At 35.6% G+C, this 16,948-nt stretch overlaps 1 protein-coding gene across 19 annotated transcripts in view; it reads left to right on the forward strand.

The window, feature by feature from the left end:
* Positions 1 to 16,163, forward strand: part of LOC125770974 (CUGBP Elav-like family member 4) — a 468,092-nt gene extending 451,929 nt beyond the window's left edge. For all 19 annotated transcript variants that reach the window (XM_049441119.1, XM_049441110.1, XM_049441115.1 and 16 more), the window contains one exon: positions 118 to 16,163. The gene's annotated coding sequence lies outside the window, so the exon portion shown is untranslated. The remainder of the gene's footprint in view (positions 1 to 117) is intronic.
* Positions 16,164 to 16,948: the final 785 nt, after the last annotated feature.

The following is a 16,948-nucleotide window of genomic DNA, read 5'->3' on the forward strand; positions in this document are numbered from 1 at the left end:
ATTTAAGTACTTCAAGCTATATGATAATAAGTCTTGTCTCTTTTCTTTCTATGCCACCATCTCTCATCATTCGGGGGGATAAAAAATTCCTTAACACGTACGTATTCCAAAATACAGCTGAAGCTTTAAAATATGAAGTTAATCCTTAGACAAATTTAATCTAATATCATCAATTATCAGTGCAGTTATGAATAGAACAAACAAAAAAAAACACACACACACAAAACTACAACCAATCGCTTAAAGTTAAATAATAAACTCACAGACACAAACTTAACAAACAACAAACATATGGAAAGGAGCAAAACCATTTAAGCTACTCTATATATAAAAAACAAAAAATCCTACATGAAAGCAAAACAAAAAAAAACGAACGATTACAAAGCTATACAAACACTGTTGAGTCAGTGACTTTAGTCTTGAATATAACTATGTACCAACACTATATGCGCTCGTGAGCATCAAAAGGACGCAGCCACAGTACGGGGAATGGATGATGTTGGTGTGGATCGAAAGTGCTTTTTGGTGCTCCAAACTCGGCCCCATCCAACCAAAGGAAGATCGCCCCAATGAGGGGCGAGACGATCACACACAACTCGGTGCCGAACGTGTATGTAGCATCTTTAGGGAAAGCAACAGATAATGTGCGACGCAGAAAACTTGTTTTACTTAAAAAAAATCGGAAGTTAGTCCAAAGTTTGCCAACCCGTGATGTCGTGGTTTATAGGATAGGAGGAGTAAGTAAATTATCTTATAACTTAAGTTTATCTACAAATCTAGATAATAATCGAAACTCACGGGCCCGTACGGGAAATCAGTTGTTCTCCGTAAGTTCATTCGGCGGGCGGGAGTTAAACGAACCTTAGCGACATTGGAGCGGAAAAAAAGGACGGGAGGGGGCGCAAGATCGTTTGATTGAAATTCAGTATCACTTTTCTCTTGCGCACAGTTTATCATCATACATTACGTTTCAATCTTCAAGAACGCAATTAATAATATCACCACTGTACGGGGCTGTACGGTCACATGCATTATGGCGCATGGTTTATCAAATGCATCTTCAAATCCATTAAACAAATCTACTGCAGCAACAAGAGGAAAAAAACAAACGCTAATAAGAATAGAGGATTTTTCAAAGTAAACTATACACTTTGCTAATTTATGCATTCGAAGTTTTTATGCTAATGATTAACTTCTAAAAAAGGAGGGGAAAAAACAAAACACTTTATTGTGCACGACAACCGGCGATGGAATTGTAGATAAAGGGTACCATTAATGGCACTGGTTAATTGTATTTGTTTGTTCTGCTTGTCAAATAATACACCTTACCATCTTTAAACAAAACTCTCAGCATGGTGAAATTTTTCCGCATCCAAATAACAGTAAAAGTGACAAATGCTTTTGATTCACTTAGTTTTACACTAGTAAATCTATTCTAACCATTTAACGATTTAAAAAACGTACATTATTAGCATACACAACCGGATGGTACAGCTGTCGCAAATTGTTTGCTCTTTTTTATCATACACAATTATAACGAAAAGAAGAAGAAAACAAAAAGAAGAAACCAGCGATAATCCAACAACCTGGTAACAGTGGAAAACCGAATCAAGATAATACTAAGATAATGCGCTTATTCAAACAGGAAGCTTGGAACGAACGATTAAAGGGTGAACATGTGTTCCCATGATCGTTTCGGTTCTCGTTACGGGGGTTTGCTAAGGAATTTCCAAACAGAAACAAAAATATGCCGGCGAGTTAAACTAACTTTGCCTCAAGTAAATCAAATGTAAGAGTGTTATTTGTTTAGATAGCTACAAGCTCGAAAACCCACTGAACAGCACTGAAAGCTGCAGCAGCACAGGAATTAGTTTGTAAATGGTGCAGTTACAAAGTATGCACCCGATTTTTGGCCGAACATTGAACACACACTCATAAACAGGTCGTAGAAATTATACAAACATATAACCTCACTTTTTTTTCTTTCCAAACCTGTAGGCTGTAAAGCTTATCTCCCAATAAAATCGAAATTAGTGCAGAAAATTAAAGAAAATTTAAACTAATCGGAAGGAGAAGAAGCAAAAATAATAAATCCATCAATAGTATTCGGTCCCATCATTTAACAAACCCTTTGCCCATGACGTATCTCGATGGTAGCCATTATAGGACGCCACTTATTTAGTATACTAGATAGTAATAATTTACTCTACATACTAACAACTACCATCATGTTCTTCAAAAAATGGAGCTCTAACGTTTTAGACATTCGGCGCGTAGTATTGATTACTTCAAAATTTTCAAATTTTATATTGTTTTAAAAAAATTACATAAAAACAACACTTCTCAATCATTTTTCTCCTGGATTGAAAGTTGTTTAGCTAAAATTTTACGTTTTCTTAAGCACCAACGGTAGCTGAAATACGAATTTTTATTACTTCTACTAATTTTGCATTGCTAAACGATCTAATCGTTACTGAAAGTTAGTATTAAACAAGCTATGAAATCAATGAACTATTGTTAGCTCAGCCCACTTACCCTTTACCCATTTGAACATTAATGGATAACGTTACCATGCTTTTTGTTTTTATTTTTCTAGACCAGTTTTGCATCGTTTTACCTATTACAGTATTAATTTACATTTATATATATGAACAAAAAAAAACAAGTGAAAAACTAAATACAAAAAACGTTTCTTTCCACGTTCATGCGCGGTTACAACAAGCCTATCTTTACGGGAAGGCAATTTGGTGTGATGATATTGCACCATCTCGCGCATTATAATTCGGTTTCTGCTTCACCATAACTAGTCATTTGTAGGCTAAGGTAAATTATATCATCTTTAATAAATCTACATACACACAAGCCCGCCATCGTTGAGCTTTGCGTTTCGGTAGTTTTTGCATCCCTCCAGAGCCATGCAACCAGCAAACAGGTGCAGGCCGGAAAGTCTAGTAATCGGATTCCTGCCTAAAGTTTAAATGAAGAAAAAACAAACTAAAATACACACATACACAAACAAACACACAAACAAATAGGGAATGTAGTAATAGAGTAATGAATGATTAACTTCACGCATCAAAGTTTAAGGTAACGACGTTGAACACGTGGCAAACAGTTGTTTGTGCAGCGTAAGCGTAATAATAAAGTTAAGATCAAACTCGCATAAGGGAACCTATTCGAATGAGAATCTACAGCTAAGCAAAGCCAAAAAAAAATACAAAAACCAAATCATATACACACACTCGGCGTGTCTCGCGTGCGTGTGTGTGTGTGTGTAATGCGTGTCAACAAAGAGACAACAGCTTTGATATTGACCATTTGCGCGTGTAACACGAGGGTTAAATTATTTCTAACACAAAAACCAAACAAAACTTTAACATTGTGCAACATTAATGCTAATGAGAAGGGAGAATGGAAAAAAAACAACTAAAAGTCGAGAGGTAAAAAGCAAAAAACAAGGAAAAGGTTTTACAATTATGTAAGTAGTGTGGTAATGATTTTCACCCTCCACCGATGACTAAACACACTCTACTAATTGCCCACCCACCCAGTACAAGAAAACCGCTCGATAGAATAGTACATGTTTCCTTCACTTATTTGTTGATAAGTTACAACAATTTAAAAAAAAAATAAAAATCTCAAAATCAAATTTCATTTCCTATTCGCATCGGAATAGTTAACATTTAGAGCAAAATGTTGGCCAAAAAAAGGGGAAACAAAATGCTATCAAAATAGAATTTTTTTCTCTCCCGATGTCTGTTTTTTCGCACAACGCTGGATTAGGATTAAAACCATTAAGGACATTTTTTTGCGGTATTAACATGCCTTCAGGGATGAAACAGCTTTTAAACGTGTTCTGAGTTGCATTGTTTGTGTGTTGTTTTTTGTTTCTTTTCCCTAGTCGCATTCTTTACAACAAACTCAAACAAAAAACCCATGTTAATCGAAACGGTTTTCTTTTTTTTTTGTATGAATTCTATTTCTAGTCTTTGTATACTGCAAGTAGGGTTTTATCGACAGCTACATAGCAAAAAAAAAACAAACACACAAAAACAAAACAAAACATAACTGGAAACATATTATTGTTAGATAAACCAACAAAATGGGCTGTGATTTCAACGTTATGATTTGCAAAACACGACAACCAGATTTCATAAAACCCTACTCAAACACATGCTGCTGAATCAAATTCGTTTGGTTCCGAATATTGAGTGGAATCGATTTTTTTTTGTTTTTTTTTTTGCTTACTACAGGTCAGCGTGTTGCATTTGTTGATTTAATTTTTGGCTCTTTCCGCCCCCTCTCTATTGCTCACTATTTTTGCAACAATTTATATATAGTGGCTTGAAGGAAAACCAATTCCTCATTCCGTTTTTGTTCCCTGAAGGTAATGGTTGAAAAGTGAAGCGTAGAGGGATAGAACCCGGTTCCAACTGTGCTTGGGTACCGTTGGAGTGGAGTGGAACGAACATTATCACCTAAATCTCATGCGCCCAATATCTAAACTAAACTGGTCATACCTTTTGCCAAATTATGTGGAACAGATTGCGAGGTTAGAAAGAACAAAAGAACGAAGAAGGGAAGAAGAAATATAAAACAAAGTTACCGAATCGGTAACCGATACTTTACCGATGTAGACAAATTTGAACTGCGTGCACAACCTGTACATAGATGTAAAGTTCGATGCAGCCATTTTTCTCTCTCTACTCTACTTATATAAAATATTATTACTGCAAACAAAAAACCGCCCAAAACTTCCCTTTTTCCCATTTATCCACCCCGAAAGCGCATTCCTCACCCTAACTCTCCACCCCTCTCCACAAAATAAACCTCCAATTTAGCATACCTAGCAAAGTCTTAACTTATACGACAGCCATTATTATAGCTGAACCGAACGCATGTGCGCATGTGTGGATGTGTGGATGCGCAAACTATATGCATTGAAAAGCCATATCAGTTATTGAAACTAAAAGTTTCATTTTCAAAATGCTAGTGCAAGGGATGCAATGGTAAATATCGCCAACGTAGCAGTGATCTGCACCAGAGCCACATATATATAGTTGCCCGGGTGTTGTGCGATAGAGCACATTGCGGCAGATGAAACCACATCCTTTACGACATACCACTATAAACGCGTACTGAGAACCAGATTCGCTAGATTAATGGAACCACCTACCCGATTGGTATACTCGATTCGATTCGAAACCAAAATGGTTTATTGAACGAAGATGAAGCAAAGTATAAACAAATCGCGCCCACATTATAGCAAAACAAGTAAAAACAAGACTAGTCAAATAATTATTAAAGAAAAAAAAAACGAGTAATAAGAAGCAGAAAGCATCCAATGAATCCACATCATATAAGCTACTTAAAGAAAACAGAATAAACACAAAAACACAACAAAATGAATGAATGAACAAAAAAAAATGGACTACAGCCCAACGAACGTGAACCCACCTTCTTCTGAGAGAAAAAACTGTGAAACTTTTCCGTCAGGTTTGATTTTTCTCTCACAACCTATTTCTCTTTCACTCTTACACATACACACACACAAACATTCTCTATCTCTCTCTAGCCAGGGAACTTTCATTTGTATCCCTCCTAAGCTGCCTCCTTACAGTAAAGCAACACAACAACAACAAAAACGTAGTTAGTGAGTCCTCCCTTCTCGAGGTTAGCTGCATGCGCGGGGTCTATCTCTTTGGCGCATTGTGCTGTGTTTCGTGCGTACCGAATTTCTGTTTTAATCCGTTCCAAAGAGCCATTTCTTGGACATGCCGACGCTGTACATTATGGCACAGTAGAAAGCTTAAAGAATTTATCTTGTAGTTTGTTTTATTTTTTCCTTTAAAAAGCAAATCTTAAAAAAGTGGGAAATCGACAAACTTCATAATTTTTTTTTTATGAAACTATGTTTAAATAGCGACATTTAAGTTTCATCCTTCAAAACGTTGCATACACTTTTTTGATGCGCCCGATTTTATCCAATTCGTTGCCACATTAAATAATCCAAAGATTGCGACTGTAAAACTGGGAGATTGGGAGTGACTTGTAAGGTAGCAGTCAAAAACAGGCAACAGGCGAAGGTAATTTATAGGATTAAGCAAATCAAAAAACACACACAAGATGCAGCAACATATAGGCGTGCAGTGTAGAATGGCGTGGAAAAAAGCAGAACAAACGTTATGATATGGATTGTAACAGGTCTGTAGAAATCGGCTAATATTGCTCGGCTGCATACAGTTCATGATGCAAAACGTAGGTGAATTTTATCAGCCCGTATCAAATCCGTACTGAAAATCCGTAGCTCAGTTTTAGTGTGGAGAGAGAGAGCTGTTTAGTAGCAGAGTAGGGGAACCCTTTCTACAAATCGTTCCCATTCATCAACAATCGCTTCAAACACTAAACACATCTACTAAGTTTTGTGTTCATTCATCCGAGCTCATCAGGTGTTTTTAAATGTTGGCAGTTTGCGTTAATTAAGCTCCATAACCCCCCGTCGGGGGGAAGGGATGCCCTGCATCGGTATCGTTTTATTCTAAATGCACGTGATACTGATCGATCAGCATGTTTCGTTTGTTCCCCCCCGGGGGGGATTCGCACCGTATGTGTCATGCACACTGTTGCATTAATCAACGCCTAAAAAACAAATGGGTTAAAGCCGTACGAAAGTGATTGCTTTCCTAGATTTGAAGTTTTTCAGCACACTTTTGTCACAACCGGTGCCCGGATTTCGACCGCTAAACGAATTCTTGTGAACCACAGGGATGACTTAGTTCACTTTATAACTCTATGCTCCACACCTAACACGATAGTATACACATGAATCTATATAGATATATACATATATACACAACACACGCGTATATACACATATTTAGAGATAACATTATTATATACATTTACCGTTCAGAAAACCGCGTTGTACCCTACAATACCCTACGGTAGCGGAGCAAGTGCTGAGAGTGTAGAGACACACCCGAACAAAACACAAACTTACTATTGCAGCAAGCGTGTAGAAATATAATTAACAAAAAAAATGATTAACACAAACACATACACACGCAAAAGAAACCGCGAACCAAAAACTACAAATGCGTCCCAATCTCCCACGTACCACACCAGTGGGACCCAACAGTTAGGAGCCTGGGCCGCGAAACACAAGGGAAAAATCGTAAAATACATTCTTAAGCAGAGGAAAGTTATTTTAAGTCTTAAAACTAGTGCTCTAGGGACAGTCGTAGCGGAAAGGTGTATGAAATAATAATTGGAAACGGCAGCTTTACCGGTGGATTTGTGTGTGTACGAACACGGTTACCCCTCTGCTAAGGGTACTATTTTCACATACAAATACCCTGCTACACACCCCACACACATACACCAGATACGCAAACACCCATCCATTGTTCGCACACTCACAAACGCACAGGGAAATGCATTGTTTGTTTTTCTTTTCCTATAACTAGAGATACAAAAAAACCGTTTAGTAAGCTATTTGCAAGAAAAACAATTCGCGACCGATAAGACGAGAAAGAGAGAAGAAGAAGAAGGAGAAAAAAAACATTGTAAAAATCTAGGATACAGGGTATTTCTTGCAATTATTGAAAATAATGAGAAATTAAATACTTATAGAAAGAAGAAGAAAGGAGGAAGCAAACGACACAGAATACAAAACCGTAACAAAAGAATGACGAACGGAGAAGAATCGGGTTTGGGTGGGGAGGGTTAGGAGAGATAACTAAAAGAAAAACTTAAATTTTTAATACTATTACAAAAACTCATTATTATTGCGATTCAAAACAACAATCCAAAAAAAAAACAAAAAGTAAATTCATTATTACACATTTTTGCTAAACAAAAAAAAACACACACGTAATTCCTATCATTATCACACATTATTATCATCACCGGTGGTGTGCGTAGGCGGCAAAATGATTCAGTTCGGTTGGCTCGATAGAAAAAGAAAAATAAAATGCGTTTTTTAGGTAAGGAAACTCGGTGAGAGAAGCTAAACAAAAGAGGAACAAACCACAACAACCAAATAACATTTACACAACTACAATTACTATACTCTAAATTTACAACAAACAGCAACAAGAACAAAACATCATTAAAAACATTAAAAGCAAAACCTTACACAAACTTAACAAGAACGCGATCTTACGTAAATAGAAGCGCCATACCGCAAGTAATGCTCGATTGTTGCAAAATATTGGAACATGGTTTTTTCTAGAGACGACCCTCCGACGAGTGTTTTATTGTTCCATTCGTTTACTCTCTTCTTCTATTAGAATATTGTCCTTTTTATTCTCTGTAGCCTTTAGACGTTTGCAGCCTGTGGATAAAAGTCACGTAAAAAAAAATAACGGGGGAGGGTGAAAAACGATATGATGTTTAAAGAAAAATTAGTTTTGTGATATGAATATTTATAAAGAATAATAATAATAATATTAATAATAATAATAATAATAATAATAAAAATACTAATAATAACAAACAACAGAAGAAGAAGGTGGAAGAAAAACAACACTCTTTATGAAATTGCTAATTGAAAACAGGAAATAAAACAAATAGAAATGAACTCTGGCCACCACCTTTATAGCGCAGGTTATAGCGATTATAGCCAAGCGCGATAATGGGAGAGCAGGGTGGCGTCGGTTGAGTACAGAATAAGGCAAGAACATATTCGTAAACAATAACAAAAAAAATATGAATGAATTTATTAACTTTACAGTTTATTACACAAGAAACACAACACAGATAGAGAGAGAGAGAGAGAGAAAAAAAAGAAAGATAGGAAGAAAAAAACCCCACACTCTGTGCACTAACGTATAGACAAACAGAGACCAGCGAGAAGCATTATTAATTCCATGTTATAATCGATCCACGAACGGGTGATGTTTTTCCGGGTGGGCCAGATATTGCTTGAAATGAAATAGAAAAGAAAACAAACAACAACGCATAAGCACAATGTTACGATGTTCTGCTACTGCATAATGCACCACGGAACGAAGGTTCTCTTTGTTGGTAACGATTTGGGGCTTTTGTGTTAAGTATTGCATTACTTAAGATCCGGCCAATATGCTTGTAACAATCGTTTCCATTCTAAGATTAATGAATTGCCCTTCACTATGGTCACATATGATGCAATCTTCGTTGCAACAGGTATGTCCCTATACGTAGCGTTACGCCATTTCGGGATATCTGAAATTAATTGCCAAACCATTGAAATTAAGCATTAAACTTCGAATGTGCTTACGTAATGGGTGCTTTTTTTCCTTTTTTGCTAACCAACAATTAGCGTGCACACACACACAAACTACAAACCACAGTTCAATGGATGGCGATAATACGCAAAACCCAGATCATGTTATGCGCATTAGCAGCCAAGAGAAAGATGATGTAACATCACGGTTAAAGTTTAGTATCAATCAAAGTGAAGCCAAAGCGTGAAGTAAATAAACGTTTACAAACGAATGAGAAATAAAAACAAAAAAAAAGATGGAACCGTGGCAGACAGATAAGGAGAGAACAGGATAGATCTCCAGGTGAAGTACTTGCGATGCGTAGCACCAAACCACACAAGTATGAATAAGGGTAGGATCAGGTGCAAAAGATGAAAAGAAAATATATATACCATATATACAAAAAAAGAAATACTTTAAAATTTCACTTAACAAACAAACAAAAAAATAACACAATGTACGAGGACATCTGTACATTGCGATATTTAACGCTTTGAAAAACAAAAACAAAAAAACTATATATATATATATACATATAAATGATAATTTAGTATATTTAGTATAACAAAAAGGATCGTAAACGATAACCCTTGTAGAAGCAGAGCCGCAAATTCATAACTGGAGTATCGTGAGATAATCTAGCCCAGTCAGCATCAGTAGCTGGTAAATGGGAAAGAATGCAAAATGAGAAGAAGCAAGAGATGGAAGAGAAAAAGAAAGATGTGCAAAGGGAAAGGGAAAGAAAGGTAGAAGAAGTGTACCCCAAAAACACATACGGTGAATACTGGAATGCAACAACACAAGAGAAGAAGAAAAAAAACTATTAAAATTAAACCAAATTTTTAGACAAATTTACTTTGTTTTTCTTTCTCCTAACATTGAGAAAAGGAAGAGAAAAAAAACGACAGCATTTGCATATAATTACGATGGTGGATTGTGTAAATCGCTGCTACATGTTGACCATTTTCACCGTTCTCACACTGCACAAAATCAAAACCATTCATTATCCTAAAAGCTTTAGGACACGTGGTAATAGCTTCTAAATTTTTGTTTTTTTTTTGTTTTGCCTTTTTTGATATCAGGCATGATAAAGTTTTTTTTATTTTCTCTTTTTTTCTTGTGTCTGCGTTGCCGCAACAAATTTGTTAATTGCAACTGTTTGTTGTGTGTTACTTTATTTCTAAGTGCTTTCGAAATGTCATATCAAAATGTATGTTTTTTTGTCAAACCATTACAACAACCGAAACGTTTCTGTGTTTTGTGATGAAAAAAGAAATGAATCTGATTCATCGTAGTATAGTACTGTGTATGTGTTACCTTTATTCGAACGATCGATTTGTGAATGTGATACGAGTGTTATGGTATGCTGCTCATTATAGTTCTTTTGTTTGTTTGCTTTTGTTTTATTCCAAGCGCACAAAAAGTCTAAGTACAATAAAGTTAGTTTGTAGAATTAAATTATCTCAAAACGTTCAGTGATAAATGCACATGATAGGCAAAACAAATGCAGTTTTCGAAAATCGATGTTATTATAATATTAAAAGTCACAAGTTTCTTAAAATGGCAGTTTATCTTTTATGATTTATTTTTTCGTACCAAAACCAAAACTCAATACGTATTCAAATTCAAAGGCCAACGTTTCACATGCATAACACTTGAATTTATCGTTGAACCAAACAAATAAAACAGGCATAAAACAGAAAACAAAATGCGCCGATCGATTTCAGCAACAACAACAAAAAAAACGAGAGAAAAGAGATATATTGGTGCAAAACACAACAAAACAAGAAATAGCGAAGGCAAAAAGGGGAAAATAAAGCACGAGAACAGACACAAAATAATTAATGGGAAACTTTAATTATTACGACAATATGGTATTATTATAATAAAGTAATATAAAAGAACATTGAAATGAAGCCTTAAACCATGTATATGCTACATTAAAAAAAAGCCGACTGTGCACGACTTAATTAAAGATGAAACGAAACTTATCCAAAGCAGCAAAACATTTGAAGAGGACACACACAGAGGAACACAAAAACGAAACGGAAAAATACACGTGCGCCTTCAAAATGATCACCCACTCACACACACGTTCACGATCGTACATACACGCACACGAACACAAACCCGACACCAGCTCTTCGGAACATAGTGTACTAAAAGGGATGGATTTGGACAGACGAGAAAGGAAATATATGCGAAGTAATCGATAGTATCGTCGATTTGGTAGCTCGGTGCTTAGTCACTATACCCAATGAACACCTTTCCAACCATCATCACGATCGCCATCACGAACAACAACTACAACAACCACAACACAACTACGACCATATTGAATGGTTTCAATCAAAGAATTTTCTCTTTAAAACTTTAAACGAATAAATACAAATTACTCTATCCCACGATGGAGAGGGTGAGCTGAAGCGAATGGAGGAGGCAGGGCCGGGGCAGTAAAAACCCAAACAAAAAAACAAACCAAACAAACCAAAAACAAAACAAAAAAACCAATGGCCGTAACGTTGGCAAAACTGTGCTAACTTTAAAGTAAAAACTCAAGTATCCTAACACTTATTAGTAATGGTATCGTTCATCGCTCTCTTTCTCTTCTGCAATTGCGTAAGATAACGGTAGCACAGGGATCGACTGTTTATACCATATCGAATTCTTTAAACTACGGTGCACTTGGAAATAACCGTCGGGGGAAACATGCATTGGTTTATAATGGCACTGTTGAGGATCAGCAACATTGTCGATCTTTGAGTGTTGTGTAGTAATATTGCTACATGCGAAATAAAGCTGCAGAATTCCTGTTTTCCAAGCTTCACAATTTTGAACAATTGTTGCTGGTTACAAGTAGTCTAGAAACTCTAGTCTGTTCTGTTCATTTAGTATATCTGCATCTTAATTTAAGTTAAAGTTTCTAAGTGATCGAGAATTGTATTACACACATTATCAAAACATTTTAAAAACCCAACAAGAATATCTTTCATGAGGACAACTTTCACAAGTTGACAATTACTTGCGCCTAGCGGTAAGGAGTTCCATCCTTTTGACAGATAATTTGAATTTGGTTTTCTAAGGACACAGCAGCGCGTAGACCATATACTTTAACAGTGTGCAACGGAAAATAAAAAAAACCAAAACCCAATGAGTACTAGGAATAGTTGAAGTAAACACAAACCACAAAAGGTACCCATAGCAGGTGAACGCGATCAGCAAGTAAAAGTATATAAATATATATATATATATATTTATAAATCATAAGAATTATTTATATCGAGGAAACGAGAATAAAGAAAACATTAAAACACACTACAACACGCAACAGAAACACCGACACATGAACACAAATAGCAAACAAATGTAGACAGGCGCCGCGGTTAAGCATGATCTAAATTTTAAGTACAACAGTATTAGATATTCTAATGGCAAAGATGGCACGACGCAACGTGATGCTGTGCATTTAAAGGTCATGGGTTTTTGGAGCTTTTTTGTTTTGTTTTGTTTTCCTATGTCCTACAAGATCCCTGCTTAGGCAATTGTATGTCTTTTAGTTTTTGTTTTTGAAAACCATTCACAACAATTGCACAATTACAACAATCAATGCAAATCCAGAAAGATATTTATTTATGGTGAAATAAAAGTAAAATAAACAAACAATAAACAACAGAAAATAACAATTAAAGAACAAAATTTCGAAGAAGAAAACAAAACAAACCGAACATAATGATTTAAACCCGAAATCAAATCAACGGCAAAACAAGATGAAACAATGAAATGAAAAATAAAGATCTCTGGCGTTGTAGGATGCGAAAAAAAACAACAAAAACAAAACCATATCAATCAGGTACTAAAACTTAAAACAGACTAGCAAAACATTACTGAGAAAGGGAGTAAGTGCAATAATGTTAGCAAAACCACGGTTCGATGTGCTACTACTATTTCGTTACCATTGAATTTGGAACGTAAATCATGATCACCCAAGCGCGTTTTTTTTTTTTTTTGCGATCGAACGGCTGGGCAAAGTTTGTGCTTTTTGTAATTAATTTGTGTGTTTGTTAAGTTTTATTTTTGTTTGTTTATTAGTGATTAAAATAAGAACATTTAAATGGTTTCGACTAACATGAGACCCGAATTAAATGATTTAAATTGTTCCAAAAAAACTACCGGATTTAATGTTTTTTTCATCATGAATCAGACACATTATTATGACTTTTAAACAACAACAAAAATGCGGAAAAGTAAACTAAGTTAAAGAACATATACAAATAAGGCTAACATAAGCAGAATATTTCCAACATTATAACAATCGAATGTGTAGAACAAGGAAATGATTTCACACATTGGCCGGAAAATAGCATTTAACTAGTCGTACCACAACTTATTTAGAACTTTACTAAACTCACTCAACATTGTAACATTCAATTTTACAACCATACACGCGGCACGAAGTTAATGCAAAGCATTGAAACAGCTTGATTAAAGATGTAAGAATGTAACTTTTTATTTTGATAAGTGAAGATAAAACCGTTGACCTATTTCCACACGCTTCGCGCCGTGTTATCTTTGTTGATGCGAACTTGTGGACGGTAACGAATCTTTTGAAGTAAAAATAACAAAAGGTCATTTTTTCTGAAGTAAAAAACAAAACACCGTAAACGCTTTGTCTAACCGTTGGGGTAACATTCGGTATTTCAATCATTGAATATATCCCAAAAACGATTAACTTACACACATTCATCTACACACACAAACAAACACAAAACCAATCTTCAACCAGTCTCTGCTATTACAAGATACGGTCCACGATACGGCGTTACATCATACATGCAAAATACATTCTACTTTACTTACTCACGTTCGTAGTGTTACAATGAGCTTTATTCTCATTTGTTAAAACATATTTGCTTACATTAGAAGCCAACTTCGTAGTGCGAAAAAAAAACGCTCGTGAAACAAAGATCCTGATCGGATCCAGTAGGGATGACATTCAGTCAGTAAATGCCAAAACAAAACAACAAGAAAACCCACTTTGTAGAAATAATATGAAAAAAACAAGTAAAACACGCACGCGTATAAAAGTCTGTGAAGCAAAGCAGTTCTTGAACAGCAACACGGTAAAAAAAGGAAAAAGGCGTGTGTGTGTGTGACAGTAAAGGACGATGATGGTGGAGTACGATTAACACATAGACTGAGGTCTAAGCGCTACGTATAAGCAACCAACAAAACATGAGTATAGGAGAAGCGTAATGGGAGAATCAACAATCCGAGAACTGACTCACCGGTGCAAAGGAGCAAGCAGCAAATACCTTCGCACCCGGTAATCATGGAAAAATTATGGAAAATACTTATTTGCATCCAAAAAAAATGAAAGTTGTTGGTGATGCAAATAGTAGATCGATCGATTGCTAGCTGGGTAAGAGAGAAGATAAAAAAACACAAGCTAGCAAACAACACAACCAATGAAGGAACGAATGGAAGCAGGCAAACAAAACAAAATGAACAAAACAAACATACAAACAAAACAACTAACGTGGATAACACGTCTTTATAAACATTACTTGCATTCTAATTAGTGAATTTAATGCCGACGCGTAGAGAAGAAATAAACTACTGTAAACGAATCAACAGCAAAACAAAACAGGAGATAACTTAACAAACACGTATTAAGTACTTATCATCCATTACTTATTAGTACGAAAGCGTTCAATAAACCGAACAAAAATACACACATATACACACATACACGCACATACATCCAAAAGAGGAGAAACACGCAACACGCGAACTTAATAAATTTACAACAACAAAAAACAACCAATCTCTTAGCAAAATATAACTCAACCGCAGCTACCAAAACAAACAAACTAACAAAAAAAAGAACCCCTCCCCAAAAACCAGCAAAAAACAAAACGCAAACATAAAAACATATATTAAAATTGTGCGATAAAACTTAAACGTAACGCGTGAACTTTCCTTTCGATTGAACAGAAAACAATACACAACTCTGCATACATGATTCATGCGATTATAACTACAAATTGCGAACAAACTAAGTCTAATTATTATGATGATTATTAGTAACATTATTATTATCATTATAAAACAAAACAAAAAAAATGCAAACAAACAAAAAAAATCAACTAGAAACCAAACAGGTAAACCAGTGAACATAGCCGAATGGATTAAGAATGGTAGAAATGTTCGATGAGGCGCCAAGAGCTAGACAAAAAAAACAGTACGTGCAGAACAAAACAGAAAAAAGGAGGAAGCAAAAAAAACGGCAAAAAAGGAATAAATAAAACAAAACAGAACACGGAACATTGAATTATTTTGTAGAACGAGAGGAAAGGACCCACTGTTGTACGAAAAAAACCGATGAAACGTGTTGTTGGCCCCAGTGTCGTTCGTCGTCGAGTTGTCACTGATAGACAAATGCACTCAACGCGGTAAAGTTGTAGAAGAATTAAGAGGAATTTACAGGATAGCTGCCTGATAGTCTAGGACTACTACTATGGAGTGGAGAAGTAAAACAAAAACAAACAAAAAAAATTAAAATAAAGAGAAGAAACAAACAAAAACACAAAAACAGGAAACAGTAATGTTTGTGTTGTTTGGTTTTTGTTTGCGCAATTGCAGCTAATTTACGAGAAATGGCAACAACAAGAACAAAGGAAGAAAAAACCCAAAACAAAAAAAAACAAACAAAATATATTCTCTAGTAAACAAGTAGAAACTCCTAGGAAAGTAACACAACAAAAGAAAATGTCCATTTGCAAAATGCTAACAGTGACAATTCGTTACGATTGTCTTCGATGATCAGAAAAATTATTATATATAAAAAAGGAAAAAAAACATATTATCTTTATAACAAAGAAAATTAACAAAATAAAAGGTTAAAAATACACTTTTAAATGATGCGTACTTTCTGTTAAACAGCCGAGCAAATCGATCCGAAAAAAGGTTCGAAAAGTATAGTTGCTGTCGATGGAGGATAATCCTCTAAGAAGATCATCCGCTATTGACAATATCACAATTGCTAAGAAAGGAATGAAGACAGTGGTAAGTAAGTTTAATAAGTAGCTTCTTTCTTAAACTAAGCACAGTACTGTAGCTAATATCGCACATTCTTAGGAGGAGAAGGATGAACGAGGCGCCCTTAGCCAGTTCCAACCCTTCCTTGTATCTTATTGAAATGAATCAAAACTTGCAATTAATATTTAATAAATAAAAGAAAAGTTTGTCGTTTTGCGTTCGTAAACATCTCCGTCCATGATCGTCCGGGTAAGCACAAATCGAAAACGATTTTTCGACACCAAGAGAGCATCCAACGGAGGAGGTAACACTTACTGCTCTACTCTAGCAGCCATTCTAGAATGTCGTATAGCTGTTCTTTTCTCCCATGTTATCGTTGATCTAGTATCGATCGAAAGTGTGAGTGTACTTTCCCTCCACGGATGAAGGGGAAATAATCTTGCATCTTTTTTCAATACATTCGATACATGTTGAAGGATCTCGAATTGCTATCAATGATAACGAGCGGAACAAGGACCACGATATGAAGCGCGACGGTGACGCACGTGCCGTACGGCTACAACTTCTTTTGGTGGATGCTCTCTTATTGTTTCAACTGCTAAAACCGCTCATTTCCAGTGACAAAATCTCCCAAAAACGATTCTTCAACACCAAGAGAGCATCTA

The sequence above is a fragment of the Anopheles funestus genome, chromosome 3RL (genome assembly GCF_943734845.2).
Source record: "Anopheles funestus chromosome 3RL, idAnoFuneDA-416_04, whole genome shotgun sequence".
NCBI lineage: Eukaryota > Metazoa > Arthropoda > Insecta > Diptera > Culicidae > Anopheles > Anopheles funestus.